This window comes from Megalobrama amblycephala, linkage group LG1 (genome assembly GCF_018812025.1).
Source record: "Megalobrama amblycephala isolate DHTTF-2021 linkage group LG1, ASM1881202v1, whole genome shotgun sequence".
Lineage (NCBI taxonomy): Eukaryota > Metazoa > Chordata > Actinopteri > Cypriniformes > Xenocyprididae > Megalobrama > Megalobrama amblycephala.
Window position 1 is genome coordinate 52,675,161 of NC_063044.1, and position 24,959 is coordinate 52,700,119.

The 24,959-nt window shown below is 38.0% G+C and overlaps 1 long non-coding RNA gene across 3 annotated transcripts; it reads right to left on the bottom strand.

Annotated features, from left to right (window-relative positions):
- Window positions 1–10,989: 10,989 nt before the first annotated feature.
- LOC125250163 lies at window positions 10,990–23,538 on the bottom strand. Of its 3 annotated transcripts, XR_007180741.1 has the most exons (4): window positions 22,775–23,538; window positions 17,340–17,587; window positions 17,115–17,219; window positions 10,990–11,108 (listed from the first exon to the last, which is right to left on the bottom strand). It is a non-coding gene; the product is annotated as an uncharacterized LOC125250163 (long non-coding RNA). The 3 variants fall into 3 exon arrangements; XR_007180739.1 differs by having other exon boundaries at window positions 17,115–17,587; XR_007180740.1 differs by having other exon boundaries at window positions 10,995–11,108; window positions 17,128–17,587.
- Window positions 23,539–24,959: the final 1,421 nt, after the last annotated feature.

Genomic DNA, 24,959 nt, shown 5'->3' on the forward strand with positions numbered 1-24,959 from the left:
ACATCTTGCAATTCTGACTTTATAACTCGCAATTTCGACTTCAAATCTCACAATTCTGACTTTATAAGATGCAATTGTGACTTTATAACTCACAATTCTGACTTTATAAGATGCAATTGTGACTTTATAACTCACAATTCTAACTTTATAAGACGCAATTGTGACTTTATAACTCACAATTCTAACTTTATAAGACGCAATTGTGACTTTATAACACACAATTCTGACTTTATAAGACGCAATTGTGACTTTATAACACACAATTCTGACTTTATATCATGTAATTGCGACTTTATATCTTGCAATTGTGACTTTACATCTCGCAATTCTGACTTTATGACACAATTGCGACTTTATAACACACAATTCTGACTTTATAAGACGCAATTGCAAATTCTGACTTTATATCATGTAATTGCGACTTTATATCTTGCAATTACGACTTTACATCTTGCAATTCTGACTTTATAACTCGCAATTTCGACTTCAAATCACGCAATTCTGACTTTATAACTCGCAATTACGACTTTACATCTTGCAATTCTGACTTTATAACTCGCAATTTCGACTTCAAATCACGCAATTCTGACTTTATAACTCGCAATTACGACTTTACATCTTGCAATTCTGACTTTATAACTCGCAATTTCGACTTCAAATCTCACAATTCTGACTTTATAAGATGCAATTGTGACTTTATAACTCACAATTCTGACTTTATAAGATGCAATTGTGACTTTATAACTCACAATTCTAACTTTATAAGACGCAATTGTGACTTTATAACACACAATTCTGACTTTATAAGACGCAATTGTGACTTTATAACACACAATTCTGACTTTATATCATGTAATTGCGACTTTATATCTTGCAATTGTGACTTTACATCTCGCAATTCTGACTTTATGACACAATTGCGACTTTATAACACACAATTCTGACTTTATAAGACGCAATTGCAAATTCTGACTTTATATCATGTAATTGCGACTTTATATCTTGCAATTACGACTTTACATCTTGCAATTCTGACTTTATAACTCGCAATTACGACTTTACATCTTGCATTTCTGACTTTATAAGACTCAATTGCGACTATAACACAATTCTGACTTTATAACTCGCAAGTACAATTTTACATCTTGCAATTCTGACTTTATAACTCGCAACTGCAACTTCAAATCACGCAATTCTGACTTTACATCTCGCAATTACGACTTTACATCTCGCAATTACGACTTTATAAGACGCAATTGCAAATTCTGACTTTATATCATGTAATTGCGACTTTATATCTTGCAATTACGACTTCACATCTTGCAATTCTGACTTTATAACTCGCAATTTCGACTTCAAATCACGCAATTCTGACTTTATAACTCGCAATTACGACTTTACATCTTGCAATTCTGACTTTATAACTCGCAATTTCGACTTCAAATCTCACAATTCTGACTTTATAAGATGCAATTGTGACTTTATAACTCACAATTCTGACTTTATAAGATGCAATTGTGACTTTATAACTCACAATTCTGACTTTATAAGACGCAATTGTGACTTTATAACACACAATTCTGACTTTATAAGACGCAATTGTGACTTTATAACACACAATTCTGACTTTATATCATGTAATTGTGACTTTATATCTTGCAATTGTGACTTTACATCTCGCAATTCTGACTTTATGACACAATTGCGACTTTATAACACACAATTCTGACTTTATAACTCGCAAGTACAACTTTACATCTTGCAATTCTGACTTTATAACTCGCAATTGCGACTTCAAATCACACAATTCTGACTTTATAACTCGCAGCTACGACTTTACATCTCGCAATTCTGACGTTATAAGATGCAATTGCGAATTTATAACACACAATTCTGACTTTATATCATGTAATTGCGACTTTATATCTTGCAATTACGACTTTACATCTCGCAATTCTGACTTTATGACACAACTGCGACTTTATAACACACAATTCTGACTTTATAACTCGCAAGTACAACTTTACATCTTGCAATTCTGACTTTATAACTCGCAATTGCGACTTCAAATCACGCAAAAGATTGTATTATCATTGTCATTCATTTTAACTTCCTAAGCTTCGGCCGGGTCAGTACGTCTACCTTATTTGGTTGTTTCACCAAGTGTATAGTGTAAATGCAGATATCAGATTTGTGTCACTTATAAAAGGAGATATAAGCCGTCAAAAAAACATATAGTCAACAAATCGGAATTCAACATCACTGAAAATGCAGCTTTAGTTCCCCTAATCCATGGTGTCTCGCCTTAAGATGTATAAAAGCCTCTAAGATGTCAAATTAAAGTTTTACCAGACCAGTAAAATCTGCATATCTAATCCAATTAAACTGGCAAAATATTGTGGAAAGAGCAGCAAATTCTTCACATCTCTCATTCTGAAAACCTCCACATGGCCTTCAGTTTTCTATTAAAAAAATGCTTCTCTCTGACCCAGAGATGTTTGGTCAGCTCCTGTCTGCTGTCTCCTGAACCCAGAGCACCTCTCATCTTGTTTTTGATGACCTCAATGACAAAGAAAGGCCCCAGACAGCTGCAGGAGGAAGTCTTTGAGAAGGTTTTCGCCTTTAGCCGAGGGGAAAACACACAAAACGAGAGGGGACGAATAAAGGGGGCGACATCTCTGAACACATATGGGACCTTGTTACACACACAAATCTCAGTGCAATTTTCACACAAGCTCCTGAAAAACTCAAAAGACCCAGAAGTTGAAGAAATAGAGCGAATGCAAAGGGGAGAAAGGTTTTTAAACTTGCTTAGAACTTTCTTGAAATTCTAAACTCACAAAAAATGATCAAACTTGACAGTGATTTACACTGTCAAAGCAAAGAGTAGACTTCAATGAGTTCAACTTTTGACTTTTTTGTTGGAATTTGACCAAAAAAAATGATAAAATGAGAATCACGATTTTTTTTTTTTTTTCAAATAGAGATCATGATTCTCCCACAATTCTGAACAGACTACTAAACAAAATAACATGTAATTATTTACTAGAGGACAAAATATGAATAGCTGCAGTCTAATTAAAAAAAAGTTTAAAAAATGGTTTTGAATGAATGATTCAATGACTCACTCATAACTCACTTGTTTCATTACTGGATGAATCCGTGTTTTTGAACAAATCTTTTGAATGAATCATTCAATGTCAAATATATTTTTAACATTCACTTGTCGCCACCTAGTGGCGTAATGATGTAATCAGCACAACCGTTATTTGATACGCCAAGTTGGTTTTAAAATTTGATTAGCTCTGTTTTGATCGCTAATGTAGACTTCCATGTTTATAACCAAACTATAAACTTTTATCAGTACTTCTGTGATCATTTGGACATTTGTAACACAGAAATAACAATACTGTGTGGTTCACTTGCTTTCTCAAACAGGAAAATCGATGTCATTTAGAAATAAGATTGCATGGGTGTTTGATTTGAGATCACAATCTTTTTACGATTAATCGTGCAGCTCATGTTAGCTACATAAAATGGTGGCTTCATGTTGATTTTAATTTTCCACAATGTTTTGGGATCACCTCTATGAAGTGGATGTTCAGAGCCAAATAATCCATTTTAAGACATAACAAAAAATGCATTCTATGTTTATTTAATCATCTGCATTAAAGATGTGAATGACAAAAGGGTAAATAAAGAGCTTTCATCTTCAATTCACCCTCATGGAGACCATTCTCAACAAAAAAAAAAGTGTTTTTCAGTCAGATAAAAAAGCTTTTCAAAGCGCAGCAGGACTGAAGGTCGCTGGCAAAGGCAAAGCAGGGAGAAATGACTGCGACGATATGCCCACCGGGAAAACTCATCTGAGCACGTGTTGTTCTTCATTGTAGATCCCGAAGGGAAAAGTGAACAGAAAACACTCTCTCTCTGGGCTGAACATGTGCTCTTTATACTGACACTGTGACTTTAATGAAAGCCTTTGAAATACGCTTTCTTCTGCTAATAAAGGAGCACAATACAAAGACATGGAGGTGGGTTTGTGTTCGTTTACAAAGAGCAACGTGAAAATAGAAAAGTTAGCGGGGAATTTCAATCATACACCCGAGGATTAAAGCTCATAACAGATTATTCAAGAGATTGCATGTTATTTTCGTTGTTTTCATGTTAAAGCAGGCCGAATGCTGCTTAATTACACACCGGAGGAAACATGAACGCGAGTGTTTTGTTCCTAACAAAAAAACAGTATGCAAATGCTTGGCCAACAAATTGTAAGCATGCATTAGAGTGGCATAACAAACCTCAGTATGATGGAGTTACACACTTTTTCCCTAAGCATTTTCAATCCTTATTCTTTTTGAATGGAGTGGAGACAAATATGCTAATGAATAACTAACCTAATAAATAACTGGTAATTAATGTAAGTTATTAGGAAACTGTAATGCTGTCAGTGCATTCAATCAATGCATATGATAAACACACTCTTTTTCGAATATGTCCATTAAACATGCTCTACGCAAGTTTGTAAACCCAAACTTTGCTGCCGTACCATGAGTGCAGCAGGCGCAATGATATTATGCCTTATAGGCGCAATAATATCATTGCGCCTGCTGCACCCATGGTACGGCAGCAAAGTTTCTTGATTATTACGCCTGAATGAGAGTATAGTTCCTAGCCATATCGGCCTAGAAAATCGCAACTTTTCATTTTCCGTCGGTCTTAGTACACAATGTAACTACAGAAGAGTCAAGTTTTAAATAGGAAAAATATCAAAACTTTTTAGTAATTTTTGAGCGAGATGCTAATGGTCTAATCAGATTCAATGAACTATGCTAAGCTATGCTAAAAGTGGTACCGCCAGACCCGGAGATCGGCTGAATGGATTCGAAAACATCCATGGTTATAATATATAATGGTTCTTATTATCATGTTGAAAATCATGATTTACTGCTGAATATTTTTGTGGAAACCATGATCATTTTTTTTTCAAGACTCTTTGATGATTAGAAAGTTAAAAAAAAACAGCATTTATTTGAAATTAATCTTTTGTAACATTATAAATGTCTTTACTGTCACTTTTGAATAATTTAGTCCGTCCTTGTTCAATATAAGTAAAAAAAGAATTGTTGGTTTAACTTAAAAAAAAGTAAGTTACCTGGTTGTCTTAAAATTGAGTTCATTGAAATTAAAAATTTGAGTTAATACAATGAAGGTGATTGGATTAATCAAGAAAAACTCAAAATATTATGTTAAATGAACTACATTAATTATCTAAGTTGATTTGACAAAAGAAAAAAATTTTGTGATAAATCATGAAAATATATTTTTACAGTGAATTAATGTCACGGTTGCTGATCCGCTGTCTCATTCTGTTGTCTTGTGTGCGTGTGGTTTGTCACGTAATCTGTTCGTGTGGGCGTCGCCGCTGATTGTTTGATCAGCGGCAGCTGTATCTCATCACCTCAGCCTACTTAATGCCCTGTCTTTCGTCTCTTGTTGTCAGATCGTTGTTTGGAGTCCCGCTTGTGTTTTCCCCTCGTGTTCCTCGTGAGTTTACCTGTGAGTGGAGTCTTCGTGTCTTCGTGTTCCTGTTTCCACGCACCCACGCTGGATTACACTCTCCCCGGACTTCCACTGATCTGCATCACCACGGACCTGTTTCACCACCTCATCTCACCTGCTTCACGGCCCATCGAAGTCCCTGTGATCACCCCTCTCCTGCTGCCAGCCCATTGTATCTTGTGTTAACTTTCTGGAGTGAAGCTCAATAAATGAGATTGTACTTGCATTTGCATCCGCCTTATTATTCCGTGACAGAACGATCTGACCATCATGGATGCAGCAAGTTCAGCGGCGCTGACTGAATTCATCAACCACAGTATTTCACGGATGGATCAGCAGCAGGAGAGTATCTCATCCACCGGCCGTGCTGTACAAGCCCTGGTGACACAGGTGTCCGAGCTCTCTCAGCAGCTACAAGAACTACGCAATCCCACTGCGCCACCCACGCCGCCCGTTCCCCCCTCACCACCGGATCGAGGAGACCATCCTGAGCCTCGACTGCCTGTCCCTCAACCATACTCGGGTGAGCCGAATTTCTGCAGAGCCTTTCTTAATCGTTGTTCTATGCATTTCTCTCTTCAGCCTCGCACCTTTGAGAGAGAGGAGACCAAGGTGGCATTCGTGCTCACCCTGCTCACGGGACAGGCAGCTTTATGGGGGACGGCGGTGTGGGAGAATCGGGATCCCTGCTGTTCCTCGTTCCAGGCACTCGCCGCGGAGATGAAGAGGGTCTTTGACCGTGCGGTCGCGGGCAAGGAAGCGGCTCGCCAACTCACGGAACTTAAACAAGGTCGTCGCACTGTGGCCGAGTATTCCATTGAATTCCGCACCCTCGCGGCGGAGTGCCGATGGAACGAGGAGGCGCAGTGGGACGTCTTCCTGCATGGGCTGGCTGACCGTGTCCACAAGGAGATCTACGCTTTGGACCTACCACCGGATCTCAACGGCCTCATTGAACTGGCGCTACGGGTGGATTCCCGGCTCAATCGTTTAGAGCGCCTCTCCCGGCCAGACGGCGGAGCTAGTGGCTCGGAGGTTCGGACAGGCGGCGTAAGAGACACGGTCAGTCCCGCTTTCGATCCGGAGCCCATGCAGGTTGGGAGAGCTCGGCTTTCCCGGGAGGAGAGAGAGCGGCGGAGGTCCCAAGGACTGTGTATTTACTGTGGTGGTTCCGGGCACTTCCTGAATGCGTGCCCGGTAAAAGACCGAGCCCGGTAGTAAAGACGAGGCTACTATCGGGCGGGATCTCCGCGGAAAAGTCCTCTCCATCCACTCTCCTTCCGGTAAGACTTAGATGGGCCAATCACTCAGTCACCTGTCAAGCCTTGCTGGATTCAGGAGCAGAAGGTAATTTCATGGACACTCAGTTTGCACTCAAGTTTCATTTATCCACTGTTCCACTCACTAAACAGATTACTGTCAACGCACTCAACGGCCAGAGTCTACCGGACATTTCATTCTCCACCGAGAAGATAACCATGGTCACTTCCGGCAACCACACTGAACGCATTCATTTCCTTCTCATGGACTCACCACTAGCACCCATTGTTCTCGGACACCCGTGGCTCACCCAGCACAATCCCAAGGTGGACTGGCGGCAGCACACCATTCTGGAATGGAGCACTCAGTGTCATGAGTCCTGTCTTGTGTCTGCTTGTCCGTCTGTTTCTGTTTCTGTGTTACAGGAGAAGGCAGCGGATTTGTCAAACGTGCCTGTGGAGTACCTGGACCTGAAGGAGGTGTTCAGTAAGTCCCGGGCTGCTTCTCTCCCTCCGCATCGTCCCTATGACTGTGCTATAGATTTAGTGCCCGGTAAGTCTCCGCCTAAAGGCAAATTATACTCTCTTTCTGTTCCTGAGAGGGAGGCCATGGAGAAATACATTTCTGATTCTCTAGCAGCGGGGTTCATCCGTCCTTCCTCTTCTCCAGCGGGGGCGGGGTTCTTTTTTGTGGGGAAGAAGGATGGTTCCTTGCGACCTTGTATTGACTACCGAGGGCTGAATAACATCACGGTAAAGAATACCTACCCTTTGCCGTTGATGGCTTCAGCCTTCGAGAGGTTGCAGGGAGCATCCGTTTTCACAAAACTGGATTTACGTAACGCTTATCATTTGGTCCGCATCAGGAAGGGGGATGAATGGAAGACTGCCTTTAACACCCCCAGGGGGCACTTTGAATACTTGGTCATGCCCTTCGGGCTGTCCAACTCCCCGGCGGTCTTCCAAGCACTCGTCAATGACGTGTTGAGAGATATGGTTGACCAGTTCATATATGTCTACCTGGACGACATATTGATTTTCTCCTCGTCTCTCCAGGAACATGTTCAACATGTCAGGCGAGTGCTTCAACGACTGCTAGAGAATGGGCTTTTTGTCAAGGCGGAGAAATGCGATTTTCATGCACAGTCTGTTTCTTTTTTAGGGTACATCGTCTCGTCTGAGGGAGTTCGCATGGACCCTGACAAGGTTAAGGCTGTGGTGGATTGGCCAACTCCAGATTCCCGTAAGGCCCTACAGAGGTTCCTGGGGTTTGCCAATTTTTACCGGCGTTTTATTCGCAATTTCAGCCAACTAGCCGCGCCTCTGACCGCCTTGACCTCCCCCAGAACGGCGTTCAGGTGGTCTGACGCAGCTCAGGCTGCGTTCTCCAAACTGAAAGGCCGCTTCGTTTCGGCTCCCATTCTGATTGCCCCTGATTCCACACGTCAGTTCGTGGTGGAGGTCGATGCGTCAGAGGTGGGGGTAGGTGCAGTTCTATCTCAGCGTTCTCCCACAGACGATAAGATTCACCCTTGCGCGTTTTATTCTCATCGCTTATCTCCAGCCGAACGCAATTACGACATTGGTAACAGAGAGTTGCTGGCGGTCAAGTTAGCATTGGAAGAATGGCGTCATTGGTTGGAAGGTTCGGGGGTACCTTTTATCGTTTGGACTGATCACAAGAACTTAGAATATATCAGATCTGCCAAAAGACTCAACTCCAGGCAGGCTCGGTGGGCACTTTTTTTCGGACGTTTTGACTTTTCTCTCTCGTACCGCCCGGGTTCAAAAAACATCAAACCCGATTCTTTATCTCGTATTTTTGATCCATCCGAACGCCCGTCTACTCCCGAGTGTATTTTTCCCGAGACATTAGTGGTCTCCACTCTGACATGGGAGATCGAATCGAGGGTCAAATCGGCCTTAGAAGGGGTAACGCCTCCGACCGGGTGTCCACCGAATCGGTTATTTGTGCCGGAGGAGTTAAGGTCCAATGTTATCAAGTGGGGGCATTGTTCCAACGTGGCCTGTCATCCAGGGGTTCATCGTACCATTTTTCTGGTCAAGCAACGATTCTGGTGGCCTGCCATGGCTCGTGACGTTCGCAGTTTTGTTTTGGCTTGCTCGGTTTGTGCCACTGGTAAGACTTCCAATCGACCTCCAGATGGGTTACTCCAACCGCTGTCTGTCCCTTCGAGACCCTGGTCCCACATTTCGCTAGATTTTATCACCGCCCTCCCACCCTCCCAGGGTAACACGGTCGTTTTGACCGTAGTGGACCGATTCTCGAAGGCGACTCATTTCATCCCTTTGCCCAAATTACCCTCTGCTAAGGAGACAGCGGTAACTGTCGTAGACCAGGTCTTTCGGTTACATGGCCTCCCGATGGATGTGGTCTCCGACAGGGGTCCCCAATTTGTGTCCAAATTTTGGCAAGAATTTTGTAAGTTGCTGGGGGCGACGGTCAGTCTTTCCTCTGGGTTTCATCCCCAGAGCAATGGTCAAACCGAGAGAGCCAACCAAGATCTGGAAAGAGCGTTGCGATGTTTGGTCTCCAAGAATCCTTCCTCCTGGAGCCAGCAACTCTCTATGATTGAGTACGCACATAATTCGTTACCAGTGTCTTCCACGGGCCTCTCGCCGTTCGAATGTAGTTTAGGTTACCAGCCACCTATTTTTCCCAGTATGGAATCCGAAGTCGCGGTCCCCTCCGCTCACGCCTTCGTCCAGAGGTGCCGCCGCACCTGGAGTAGAGCCCGTGAGACTCTACTCCGGGTGAGGGCGCGCACCAAGGCTAAGACCGATCGCCACCGGTCGAGGCCTCCCGTATACGTCGTGGGTCAAAAAGTGTGGCTTTCTACCAAGAACATTCCTCTCCGCTCCGTCTCTAATAAACTTGCTCCTAAATTTATTGGCCCATTTCCTGTCACCAAGATCATTAGTCCGGTGGCAGTCCGCCTTAAACTTCCTCCAGCGTACAGGAGAATTCATCCCGCTTTCCATGTGTCCAAAATTAAACCTGTGTTTCATTCACACTTTAATCCGCCCACTCCGGTTCCCCCACCGCCGCGACTCGTAGACGGGGAACCCACTTATTCGGTTAATCGTATTCTGGACTCGAGAAGGAGGGGACGCGGTTTCCAGTACTTGGTGGACTGGGAAGGTTACGGTCCGGAGGAGAGAAGTTGGGTTCCTGCTAGGGACATTCTGGATCACACCCTTATCGATGATTACAATCGACAGGTAGGTGCTCCTGGGAACGCCGTGAGGCGTTCTTAGGAGGGGGGGTACTGTCACGGTTGCTGATCCGCTGTCTCATTCTGTTGTCTTGTGTGCGTGTGGTTTGTCACGTAATCTGTTCGTGTGGGCGTCGCCGCTGATTGTTTGATCAGCGGCAGCTGTATCTCATCACCTCAGCCTACTTAATGCCCTGTCTTTCGTCTCTTGTTATCAGATCGTTGTTTGGAGTCCCGCTTGTGTTTTCCCCTCGTGTTCCTCGTGAGTTTACCTGTGAGTGGAGTCTTCGTGTCTTCGTGTTCCTGTTTCCACGCACCCACGCTGGATTACACTCTCCCCGGACTTCCACTGATCTGCATCACCACGGACCTGTTTCACCACCTCATCTCACCTGCTTCACGGCCCATCGAAGTCCCTGTGATCACCCCTCTCCTGCTGCCAGCCCATTGTATCTTGTGTTAACTTTCTGGAGTGAAGCTCAATAAATGAGATTGTACTTGCATTTGCATCCGCCTTATTATTCCGTGACAATTAATTTCTATTTAAAAAAAAAAAAAAAGGTTTTACTTACCCCAAAGTTTTCCACAGTTTCCACAAAAATATGAAGTGATTTCAACACTGATAATAATCAGAAATGTTTCTTGAGCATCAAATCATCATATTAGAATGATTTCTGAAGTATCATGTGACTCTGAAGACTGGAGTAATGATGCTGAAAATTCAGCTTTGATCACAGGAATAAATTACATTTTAACATATATTCACATAAAAAACACTTATTGTAAATTGTAATAATATTTCACAATATTACCGTAGTATTTTTTATCAAATAAATGCAGTCTTGATGACCAGAGGCGACTTCTTTCAAAAACATTAAGCACTTGTAATTATTCCAAACATTTGACGTGTTGTTATTTTGAAATAAAAGCACACATACCTTTATACTGGACAAGATTTTGGTCACACGGCCCACACTAGAGGACCCACACTGTCATCAGGCCTGTATGATCCTCTGAAGACCCATTCACTGAAAGCTGCATCGTCCTTGTCCTGGAAAGAACAATAAACTTAATGTCACCAGCCACTCTTGAAACCAGAGAAAAGAATCATGGGACACTTTTTTCTTTCTTTTATGTCTGTGTGTGTCCTTCATGTCCATCTGTAGCTCAGACTCATCACACACTCTTTTTGAATTCTCCGTTCAGCTTTTTGCCTTTAAACGTCTCTTGAGATCCGAGTCCTTGGTACTGAAACAAAGCTGCCTGAGTCTCTGCGGATGTAATAGACTGTCTCATAAAGAGCGTTTCTCTTTACAAAAACAGAAAATGACATCTCCTGACTGTCTGTCCTTTTGTAACTTCACAGTCAACTTCGTCAGAGGTCTTTCAGAAACATCCATCATGCTGAAACAAAACATTTTTGCTGTCATGCATCACCTTCCCCTGTTGTTTATTTGACGCAGCTTTTTTATTGAAAGTCTAAGGCCTGAAATTTACTATTTGCAAGTATGTGAATGCAAATGCTTACGCAAGCTTGAATTCATTGTGCTCCAAAATGTCATAATGGAATTTATAAAACAACATAAAGTGCATTATCTGAAATGCTATACAGTGCTTTCACATCTTCTTCTACAGTCAGCAGAATTCAGAATAGCATACTAGTATACTATTTGTACTATTTCAGCCATGAATGAATATAGTATAAGAGTATATATGACAGTATATCATATTTTCATTCAGCAAGGATGTATTAAATTGACGATAAGCCATGCCAACATGGCTGGGAGTGTCAGACCAGCTGCAACAACAAGCAAGTAACAACATTTTAAGATGATTTTATGCAAATTGGCTGAAAAATCATAAATACAGTCATTACAAATATGATTGAAAGGTTTATCACAGTCGACCAATAGGTGGCGCTGTGACCAAATTGGTGTGGTAGGGTCAGAGTGAGGTGACAATGACTCATGCAAAGTTTGGTGTCAATATGCATTACAGAGATACAGCTTCAAGAGTTGTTTTTGCATAATTCCTCAACTCATTCCCGAAAACGGTTTGACGAATCGACTTGAATTCCTTTTTGAAAACCTTTTTGTCGGCATGGTCTGAAGATGATATGATTCCATTTTGGTGAAAATCGGAACAACGGTCTAGGAGGAGTTCGGAAAAGTAGGTTTGAAAGAAAAACAAAATGGTGGACAGGAAGTTCAGCCGATTATGGGAAAATTGGTATCTATGTTCTCGGCATGACCCAAGGAATCTACTGAGTCCAGTTTCATTAATATAGGTTAATATTTGAATTGGATTTGATATTGGATTTGGTTTAACAAATCAACATGAATTCCATAACATTTTGTCAGCATGGTCTGAAGATGATCTGGTTCAATTTTCATACAAAAAACGGAGCACCGGCCCAGGAGGAGTTCAAAAAGTAGGTTTTTTGGAAAATTCAAAATGGAGGAAAAATTCCATGATGGAAAATGACATGCAATCATTGAGGCAAGGAATCAGAGGAAAAGTCTTTATGATTCAAAAGTTATTAGCATAAATGTGAATTCAACTTTGGACAGCTGGTGGCACTAGAGGGATTAAGTTAGAGACTCCAAATTTGCAGTGGAGACAGTTTGGACAGACAGGAATGCCAATGGATACAATAGGTGCCTAAGCATCTTCGGTGCTTGGCCCCTAAAAACATTTGCACAGTAATCTTAAGCAAGGTTATTATCTACGGAAGAGGATTAGGGCCAAGCAATAATAAAAATATAAAACCATCTCGAGATTAAAGTTGTTAAATTTTGAGAAAAAACTCGTTAAATTTCAAGAAAAAAGTCGAGATAAAATGTTGAGAATAAACTCGGTAAATTACGAGAAAAAACTCGTTAAATTTTGAGAAAAAAGTCGAGATAAAATGTTGAGAATAAACTCGTTAAATTACGAAAAAAAACTTGTTAAATTATGAAAAAAGTTGAGATAAAATGTTGAGAATAAAGTCATTAAATTACGAGAAAAAAGTCTTTAAATTTCGAGAAAAAAGTCAAGATAAAATGTTGAGAAAAAAGTCATTAAATTTCGAGAAAAAAGTTGAGATAAAATGTTGAGAATAAAGTCATTAAATTACGAGAAAAAACTCGTTAAATTTCGAGAAAAAAGTCGAGATAAAATGTTGAGAATAAACTCGTTAAATTACGAGAAAAAACTCGTTAAATTTCGAGAAAAAAGTCGAGATAAAATGTTGAGAATAAAGTCATTAAAGTACGAGAAAAAAGTCGTTAAATTACGAGAACAAATTCGTTAAATTATGAGAAAAATGTCGTTAAATTTCGAGAAAAAAAGTCGAGATAAAATGTTGAGAATAAAGTTATTACATTTCGAGAAAAAAGTCGAGATAAAATGTTGAGAATAAAGTCATTAAATTACGAGAAAAAACTCGTTAAATTTCGAGAAAAAAGTCGAGATAAAATGTTGAGAATAAAGTCATTAAATTACGAGAAAAAACTTGTTAAATTTCGAGAAAAAAGTCGAGATAAAATGTTGAGAATAAAGTCATTAAATTACGAGAAAAAACTTGTTAAATTACGAGAACAAATTCGTTAAATTATGAGAAAAATGTCGTTCAATTTCGAGAAAAAAGTCGAGATAAAATGTTGAGAATAAACTCGTTAAATTACGAAAAAAAACGCGTTAAATTTCGAGAAAAAAGTCGAGATAAAATGTTGAGAATAAACTCATTAAATTACGAGAAAAAAAATTGGTTAAATTTCGAGAAAAAAGTCGAGATAAAATGTTGAGAATAAAGTCATTAAATTACGAGAAAAAAGTCGTTAAATTACGAGAACAAATTCGTTAAATTATGAGAAAAATGTCGTTAAATTTCGAGAAAAAAAGTCGAGATAAAATGTTGAGAATAAAGTTATTAAATTTCAAGAAAAAAGTCGAGATAAAATGTTGAGAATAAAGTCATTAAATTACGAGAAAAAACTCGTTAAATTTCGAGAAAAAAGTCGAGATAAAATGTTGAGAATAAACTCATTAAATTACGAGAAAAAAACTCGTTAAATTTTGAGAAAAAAGTCGAGATAAAATGTTGAGAATAAAGTCATTAAATTACGAGAAAAAAGTCGTTAAATTACGAGAACAAATTTGTTAAATTATGAGAAAAATGTTGTTAAATTTCGAGAAATAAAGTCGAGATAAAATGTTGAGAATAAAGTTATTAAATTTCGAGAAAAAAGTCGAGATAAAATGTTGAGAATAAACTCATTAAATTACGAGAAAAAAACTCGTTAAATTTTGAGAAAAAGTCGAGATAAAATGTTGAGAATAAAGTCATTAAATTACGAGAAAAAAGTCGTTAAATTACGAGAACAAATTCGTTAAATTATGAGAAAAATGTCGTTAAATTTCGAGAAAAAAAGTCGAGATAAAATGTTGAGAATAAAGTTATTAAATTTCAAGAAAAAAGTCGAGATAAAATGTTGAGAATAAAGTCATTAAATTACGAGAAAAAACTCGTTAAATTTCGAGAAAAAAGTCGAGATAAAATGTTGAGAATAAAGTCATTAAATTACGAGAAAAAACTCGTTAAATTTCGAGAAAAAAGTCGAGATAAAATGTTGAGAATAAAGTCATTAAATTACGAGAAAAAACGCATTAAATTACGAGAACAAATTCGTTAAATTATGAGAAAAATGTCGTTCAATTTCGAGAAAAAAGTCGAGATAAAATGTTGAGAATAAACTTGTTAAATTACGAAAAAAAACTAAAATGTGAGAATAAATTAAATTGAAAAAACTCGTTAAATTTGAAAAAAGATAAAATGTTGAGAATAAAGTCATTAAATTATGAGAAAAAAGTCGTTAAATTACGAGAACAAATTCGTTAAATTATGAGAAAAATGTCGTTAAATTTCGAGAAAAAAGTTGAGATAAAATGTTGAGAATAAAGTCATTAAATTACGAGAAAAAAGTCGTTAAATTACGAGAACAAATTCGTTAAATTATGAGAAAAATGTCGTTAAATTTCGAGAAAAAAGTTGAGATAAAATGTTGAGAATAAAGTCATTAAATTACGAGAAAAAAACTCGTTAAATTTCGAGAAAAAAGTCGAGATAAAATGTTGAGAATAAAGTCATTAAATTACGAGAAAAAAGTCGTTAAATTACGAGAACAAATTCGTTAAATTATGAGAAAAATGTCGTTAAATTTCGAGAAAAAAAGTCGAGATAAAATGTTGAGAATAAAGTTATTAAATTTCGAGAAAAAAGTCGAGATAAAATGTTGAGAATAAAGTCATTAAATTACGAGAAAAAACTCGTTAAATTTCGAGAAAAAAGTCGAGATAAAATGTTGAGAATAAAGTCATTAAATTACGAGAAAAAACTCGTTAAATTTCGAGAAAAAAGTCGAGATAAAATGTTGAGAATAAAGTCATTAAATTATGAGAAAAAACTTGTTAAATTACGAGAACAAATTCGTTAAATTATGAGAAAAATGTTGTTCAATTTCGAGAAAAAAGTCGAGATAAAATGTTGAGAATAAACTCGTTAAATTACGAAAAAAAACTTGTTAAATTATGAAAAAAGTTGAGATAAAATGTTGAGAATAAAGTCATTAAATTACGAGAAAAAAACTTGTTAAATTTCGAGAAAAAAGTCGAAATAAAATGTTGAGAATAAAGTCATTAAATTATGAGAAAAAAGTTGTTAAATTACGAGAACAAATTCATTAAATTATGAGAAAAATGTCGTTAAATTTCGAGAAAAAAGTCGAGATAAAATGTTGAGAATAAAGTCATTAAATTACGAGAAAAAAGTCGTTAAATTACGAGAACAAATTCGTTAAATTATGAGAAAAATGTCGTTAAATTTCGAGAAAAAAGTTGAGATAAAATGTTGAGAATAAAGTCATTAAATTACGAGAAAAAACGCGTTAAATTACGAGAACAAATTCGTTAAATTATGAGAAAAATGTCGTTCAATTTCGAGAAAAAAGTCGAGATAAAATGTTGAGAATAAACTTGTTAAATTACGAAAAAAAAACTTGTTAAATTATGAAAAAAGTTGAGATAAAATGTTGAGAATAAAGTCATTAAATTACGAGAAAAAAACTCGTTAAATTTCGAGAAAAAAGTCGAAATAAAATGTTGAGAATAAAGTCATTAAATTATGAGAAAAAAGTCGTTAAATTACGAGAACAAATTCATTAAATTATGAGAAAAATGTCGTTACATTTCGAGAAAAAAGTCGAGATAAAATGTTGAGAATAAAGTCATTAAATTATGAGAAAAAAGTTGTTAAATTACGAGAACAAATTCGTTAAATTATGAAAAATGTCGAGATAAAATGTTGAGAATAAAGTCATTAAATTATGAGAAAAAAGTCATTAAATTACGAGAACAAATTCGTTAAATTACGAATTTGTTCTCATAATTTAATGACTTTTTTTCTCGTAATTTAATGACTTTATTCTCATAATTTAATGAGTTTATTCTCAACATTTTATTTTGACTTTTTTCTTGAAATTTAACGAGTTTTTTCTCGAAATTTAACAACTTTAATCTCGAGATGGTTTTATTATTGCTTGGCCCTAATCCTCTTCCGTAATTATCGTATAACATTAACTGAAATTAAATAAAATATTAAAAAACGTATTTTATTTCAGCTAGTTGCCAAAGCAACATTTCTATTTTTTGTTTAGTTTAAGCTAAACTACTAACTAAAATTGAATAAAAACTAATAAAAATGACAAAACACAACAAAATTAATAAAACTTTAACCAAAATTAAAATAAAAAACATAAAAATAAAATCTAATTCAAAATACTCACAAAAAACACTATAACCTATATCCAATTCCTGTCTTGTTTCCGCCGATTTGTATTTACAGACTTTTATTTAGATATGTATTTTCCCATTGTTCCTGTTTGCCTTGTTTCCTCAGCTCCCTTGTTTGTTGCTATAGCGATTAATTTCCCACACCTGTTCCTCATTAGCTCTTAATTATCAGTGTTTCAGTCTGTTGTTGTCTGTTGCATGTTTGTAAAGCTGTTGCTTTCCGTACCCTATCTTGTTACCTTGTTCCTGCTCCCTGTTCTGAATTATCTTTGTTGGTGTTTCGAATACATTTTGTCTGCATTTAGATCCTCGACTCCCCTCTTTCCTGCCACTGCGTAATAACAACACTGATGTTATAAATAATGTAAATGGCAGTAAAATCTATTTATGGCTGGTAAATGTTGTCATTCACTGGCAGGTGCAAAAATGTAATTTTGTACTGTGATCTTACCGTAGCATGTCTTCTCTCTCTGAGCCTTTGGAGGTCGTTCTTCACTCGTGACCCCTGTGTAAACAGATCGATTCTTACCTGTTTTCCTCCCTGTCGACTCTACCTGCACGTGTCCAAAAATAAGCCTCTCCTTCACCTCTTACCCTTCACCTTCCTCTCACATGGGCATACATGTACATGACTGCCACAGGTGACCTCTCTGACCCCTTCAGTGATGGCGGGAGAAAGTGAGCGATCAGCAGTTGACTCTGTAAGAGAGAGAGAGAGAGAGAGCATAAATAAAAGAATCCGCTGTGCTCGTGGCGGTAATGGACTCTGATTGGCTGATTCCACTGCTATTGATTTCCAATAGTTCAGATCAGAGAGGAACAGATTCATCCAGCCCAACACGCACCCACAGGTCAGCCACGGAAAATATCATTATCACAGGATTAGAAACACACCTACATGTTCTGAAGGAGACCGGAGGTCAAGGTTTGGCTGGTTAGCAACGTCCTTGCTGCTGTAACCACACTGTTTTGTGTGCAAAAATAATCTTTTTCCATTGACGACCATGCAAAATTAACCATGCCAAAATTACCTGTTAAATTTATGTATGAATGACAAATATGCATCACATTAAGTTTATTAGTTTATGCTAAAACTGTGTAATCCAAATGGATTGAAGATTTATATGCATTTCAGATATATAAATATTAAATTTTAGGCCTAAATATTTTGACAGAGGAAGGCACCAAAGTCATATTTAAGGCCTGTTCAGAACAATAATAATAACTATAAAGATAACAATAAAGATATAGTTCTAAAATCATTCTAAATATAAAAGAATAGCTCTGTGTTACAACTGCTGGTGTGTTGGAGAGATGAGAGTAACACGGATATCCACAGTAATGGGTTTTACTCAATAAGGCAGGAGAAAGCATACAAGATACACACATTTAGCAAACTACATAACATTAAGAACGGACAGGGAGTGAGTCCATTATAAAGGGAGTGATGATGATAGAGTCCAGGTGCAGGTGATCCGTGATGATGGGGAGATGACAAGGGAAGTGAGTGCAGGTGTGGAGACAAGAGGATTCTGGGAAATGGAGTCCGGGAGACACGGGATATGTAACACACTGTCCACACCACTATAACGATAAAGATATAGAGAAACGATACTGTTGAGATCACTTTCAGAACTATCTTTTCCAGCCGTTAAACGATAAAACACTGACAGCCAATCAGAATCTCTTCAAATTTAAGGACCCGCCCATTTAAAATGGCGGACATTGCAGAGAAGTTAATCGCCGAGGTCCAGAAAAAGCCACCACTGTTTGACAAGTCAAACCCCCTTTTCAAGGACACTTTAAAGAAAATGGATATATGTAAATCAATTAGTCATACCCTCAGAATAAATGGTGAGAAGTATTAACGATGAGATCATTATGTCAGGCTAGCAAACAGTGTAACATAAAATTACCTCAGGTATCCAGCGCTAGTTTTGACAACATTGTCTTGCTTCTTTTGAAGTTGCAATGAAAAAGACTGTTATCGTTCATTGGTGTGGATGCAAATATAGTTATCTTTATAGTTATCTTTAATAATTTATAGTAAATGCTATAGTGTTTTTGAACCATACTATAGTAAAGTACTTAAATTCATTTGTTGTGGTAATATAACAACTATAGTAGGCTAATAAACAAATTACTTTACCCAATTACTTTACCATACTAAGTTTTCTACAACTATAGGGTATATTATTCTACAAATACACTACAGTTTACTGTAGTAAAAACTAAAGTATACTACAGTATTTATTACACTGCAAATTCCCCAGAGTTAAATCAACTCTGCTCAGATTACATATGGTCCCTCTCTATATAGTGTTAAAGTAACACTGAAGCAGAGTTAAAGTTAATGAGATAATTAAATGATTAAGTTACAATTGAGCATTAGTGATGAACACCTGCTGTTAACAAGCACAATCACTGAAGAGAAACAAAATAACTACAAAGGACTTCCAGCCACAGCCTTAGATGAAATCAACTGAAGATAAAAGACATTAAATCTCTCAAGATCTGATTAAACAACTCCACAAACAGCATATTATCTCATTAACTTTAACTCTGCTGTTATTTTAACTCTATATAGAGAGGGACCATATGTTCTCTGAGCAGAGTTGATTTAACTCTCGGGATTTTGCTGTGTACAGTTTATCAATTCACTAGTTAATGTATGTAGCATTCATTAACAAAGTGTTATAAATAGTATTTTTTCATGTGTTTAGACTATTATAACAGAAACTCTTTGACTTAGACCACTAAGAAACTGTCTAGAAACCACATATAAATATGGAAAAAATGTAAATATAGTTTGTGTTTTGAAGTTATAGGCTAAAACTTAAATTCAACTTAAAATTCAAACATAAGGAAAGCCTAAAAATATAACTAATAGACAAATGCAAACATGAAGTATTTGCCCTCATGAATCCAGGCAGCACATAAAGAAATGAATTTTAAATGTCACGTCTCGTGTCATGTTGAATGTGTGTCTCTCGTGTTCAGATGATAAAGAGACCGAAGTACAGCATTCATCTGTGAGGTGGATGATGTGACAGCATCATAATAATGGAGTGACTTTTGTGTGTGGCTTGTTCGAGTATGTGTGATTGTGTGTCTCAAGGTCTCTGAGAGTGTTAATAACTTCATCTCTAGCTTAAAGGAATAGTCCGGAAAATGAAAATTCCTCATTTACCTTCCATGTCGACTGTCAGTAAAAAATACTAAAATATTATTACAATTTAAAATAGCTGTTTTCTATGTGAATATATATATATATATATATATATATATATATATATATATATATATATATATATATATATATATATATATATATTAAAATGCAATTCATTTCTGTGATCAAATCTGAATTTTCAGCATCATTACTCCAGTCTTCGGTATCACATGATCCTTCAGAAATTATTCTATGATGTAAATTTGCTGCACAAGAAACATTTCTGATTATTATCAGTTGTGCTGCTTCATATTTTTGTGGAAACCGCAATACATTTTATTTTTCAGGATTTTTAATGAATATAAAGTTCAAAAGAACAGCATTTATTCAAAATATAAATCTTTTATAACATTATAAATGTATTTTCTGTCACTTTTGATCAGTTTAATGCATCCTCCTTGATGAATGAAAGTATTATTTTCTCTCTGCGTTGGAGAAAAAAACATAAGCCTAATGAAAAATGATTGTTTCTCATTGTTTGTTCCACTGAAGAAAGTCATGCAGGTTTAGACCAACATGAGCGTCAGTAAAGGATGACCAAGAATCATTCTTGGGTGAACTGTCTCTTTAAATGCTCACACACACACACACACACACACACACACACACACACACACAAAGTGTGTTCTCTGCATTAACCTCTTAGTTTATCTCCAGCACTAAGGGAAAGAACAGGATTAGAACATTGTGAGAAATTGGTTTCGGGTCCTTGTCTCTGTGGTGTGATTATTAACGTATACACTAACACACACACAGAGAGAGAGAGGGAGAGAGAGAGTTGCTTGCCTTCCCTCTCACTAGGAGGGATTCCCTGCTGTTCAGTGTCAAGCTGAAGTGTGTGTGTGTGGATTGTGACTTTGCGTTTTACCCCAGAGCAGAGCTGCTGTGAGCTAGAAACAGGTGAGGTTTCTGTAAGGTTAAACCCAGCTAACAAAACTATATGTGACCCGTGCTGGCAAAATGAGTCGCAATGAGCAACATTTTTGATTTCATTTTTATTTTGATTTGTTGGAATCAGAGATCAGAAATGACTGAGCTACGTAGTACACCTGTTTGAAGTCGATAGAGTTAGCAGCCAATTTTGAGAAAAATCGAGTTAAAGTTTTCTTGAGGTTCCAAAACAAAAACACCTAGCAACCATAAAAGCTTAAAATCCCTGGTAGTAATAACACCAAATTTGGCACAAACCTCATCAAAAACCAAATTTCTGTAGGCCAATGTATATATTCAACTTTTTTCAATATTTTACTTCAATATTTTGAAGTAATGTAATTTTGTTTATATGGGTAGGCCTATATCGGGATCCACGCTGTCTGAGGCATCTTTTTCGCGCGTTTCTGATCTGTCAGTCAGTGCGAGTTAAGATCGTTTTGTTTACACCAGCATGAGTTTAAAAATTACATTTCAATGGTTCAGACTCATGCTATCGAGAATTCGCTATGAATTTTCACAAAGTTGGAATGCTGCGCTTTATAACGATACCAAACTTGTGCTGATGGGAAGCGCCAGTCGTCGAGAAGCGAGGGGAGAAAAATGGCATTTTTAATGGACAAAGGAAAGGTACTCCTCTCAGAAAATGTACAAATAAAGACACTTTTAGATGTTTTATTGCTATTTGGAGCATTTAGATCACTAGGGCTTAATGAACTCATTTTTTTTTTTTTTTTTTTTTTTTTTGTGAAATCCTCAAAATTGACATTTCTACTTGTTTTGCCTGTACTGTAGCTTGAAATTAGCCTGAACGCATTCCGACTCATTTTGACAGCACGGGTCACATTCTAAGAACGTTTCTCCAATGTTCCCATTAAGTTATGAAAACGTTATTTATGAATGTTCCCTGAATGTTAAAAAACGTCCAGTTTTGTGCTAACATTTAGAGAACGTTATTAAATACCAGATGACTTTGAATGAAAATTCTATTAGCCTAATGTTATTGAAAGTACGTTTGTTCATAACTTTGAGAGAACCTTGCCAGAACGTTGCCAAAGTTCTAACAACATTCCCTGTTAGCTGGGAAGTCACTTCCAGTTCATTTAATAGTAATTACGAGGAGTCATTTGAACACCTGGGGGAAAAACATCTAGACTAATCACTGACACAGAGAAACATGATCACACACATTTACGGAAACATTTTAAGGGAATTAATTTGCTTGATTTTCATCTCTAATTTTATTCATTAATGATTCCCTCTAATAATTTTAAGCTTTGTGTGCTCAACTCTTATGAGTAGAAAATATACATTACTGGTGACCAACCTGAGAAAAAACAATGGCACTGTCATATTTTAAGATATGTCAGTTCAAGTTGCTTTCATTTAAAACAGCTCAAACATGCATTTTAGTCTGTTAAGCCTCGTCTGTGAAACCTGCGTATAAAAGATGAATCAGATTTGAAATATAGGCTAATAAACACAGACAGATGTATTTCAGGAGATATATGTGATGCACTAATATTATCTTCTGTTCATAATCACATTCGGAGACAAGCTTTTTTTGTCGATCGACTTTGTTCTTGATAGAAACTGAAGGAAAATATGTAATCTGTGTCAAGATAAAGAGTTACATCACATGTTTTATATTAATAGGCCTTGAGTTAAGTGTCGGTTAAAAGGTTAGTACATCCATATAAAGACATCTGTCGTCATTTACTCACCCTCAGGCTGTTTCAAACCTGGATGACTGTAATTCTTTCATATAACATGATATCTTTCACTGATACATTCAAGCTTCAAAAAAGACACAAAGGCACCATTAAATAGTCCTTATGACTCATGCACTATAATATGTGTGCACTAATTAATATAAGAGAGGATCTGACCAAACCTAGCGTTTAAGTTAGTCTGTAGTTGTTCTAACTAGCTTTATGTAAAAACAGCCAACTGAAGACTATAGTCACTGTATGCAGTGCGTGTGCGCCCCCTTCTGCTCTAAATATGAACTACACTTCAGTTAAAACACTGGCAATGAAAACATAAGTGGTCCTGTCCTGTGATCCGAGAACCGAAAACACTCACAGCGTATAATCATTGCAAACAACAAAGGTCATCGCATGCTATGAGCGAGTGGATGCTTCTGTCATGTTTTAAAACAACTTTTGATTTGTTGAGTTGATTTAAATGCATGAATTTTCAAATGGCTGTTTATTTGGTGAAGGTTCTGCTAAAGGAATTAAAAAGCTAATATTACAATTCTGTACATGAAGTCATTAGTGAGAATTTATATATCTGTAAGATATCTGACAAAATTATGATTTATGTTAACCTTAAAAAATCGGAGGTGTCGCTGATGGTGAAGGTGTGAAAATAAGACAACTGCAGTAACAAAAATGTGAGAGCTGCATTAAGAGGTTGCCAAGGTGATGGGTCAATAGTGAGGGGTCATCATGGTGACACTGTAGAGAGAGAAGTTGTCATGGTGACCAAGTCAGTAGTGAGGTGTAGTCATGGTGACACTGTCAGGAGTGAGGGGTCCTTATGGTGAACTAGTCAGTGGTGAGAGGTCATCATGGTGATGCTGTCAGTAGTGAGGAGTAGTCGTGGTGACGCTGTCAGGAGTGAGGGGTCGTCATGGTGAAGTAGTCAGTAGTGAGGGATCATCATGGTGACGCTGTCAGGAGTGAGGGGTTGTCATGGTGAAGTAGTCAGTAGTGAGAGATCATCATGGTGACACTGTCAGGAGTGAGGGGTCATCATGATGAAATAGTCAGTAGCAAGGAGTAGTCATGGTGGCACTGTCAGGAGTAAGGGGTCGTCATGATTAAGTAGTCAGTAGTGAGAGATCATCATGGTGACACTGTCAGGAGTGAGGGGTCGTCATGGTGACGCTGTCAGTAGTGAGGGGTAGTCATGGTGACGCTGTCAGGAATAAGGGGCCGTCATGATGAAGTAGTCAGTAGTGAGAGATCATCATGGTGACACTGTCAGGAGTGAGGGGTCATCATGATGAAATAGTCAGTAGTGAGAGATCATCATGGTGACACTGTCAGGAGTGAGGGGTCGTCATGGTGACGCTGTCAGTAGTGAGGGGTAGTCATGGTGACGCTGTCAGGAGTAAGGGGTCATCATGGTGACGCTGTCAGTAGCGAGGAGTAGTCATGGTGACACTGTCAGGAGTAAGGGGTCGTCATGATTAAGTAGTCAGTAGTGAGAGATCATCATGGTGACACTGTCAGGAGTGAGGGGTCGTCATGGTGACGCTGTCAGTAGTGAGGGGTAGTCATGGCATGGTGACGCTGTCAGGAATAAGGGGCCGTCATGATGAAGTAGTCAGTAGTGAGAGATCATCATGGTGACACTGTCAGGAGTGAGGGGTCGTCATGGTGACGCTGTCAGTAGTGAGGGGTAGTCATGGTGACGCTGTCAGGAGTAAGGGGTCACCATGGTGACGCTGTCAGTAGCGAGGAGTAGTCATGGTGACACTGTCAGGAGTAAGGGGTCGTCATGATTAAGTAGTCAGTAGTGAGAGATCATCATGGTGACACTGTCAGGAGTAAGGGGTCGTCATGATGAAATAGTCAGTAGTGAGAGATCATCATGGTGACACTGTCAGGAGTAAGGGGTCGTCATGATGAAATAGTCAGTAGTGAGAGATCATCATGGTGACACTGTCAGGAGTGAGGGGTCGTCATGGTGACGCTGTCAGTAGTGAGGGGTAGTCATGGTGACGCTGTCAGGAGTAAGGGGTCACCATGGTGACGCTGTCAGTAGCGAGGAGTAGTCATGGTGACACTGTCAGGAGTAAGGGGTCGTCATGATTAAGTAGTCAGTAGTGAGAGATCATCATGGTGACACTGTCAGGAGTGAGGGGTCGTCATGGTGACGCTGTCAGTAGTGAGGGGT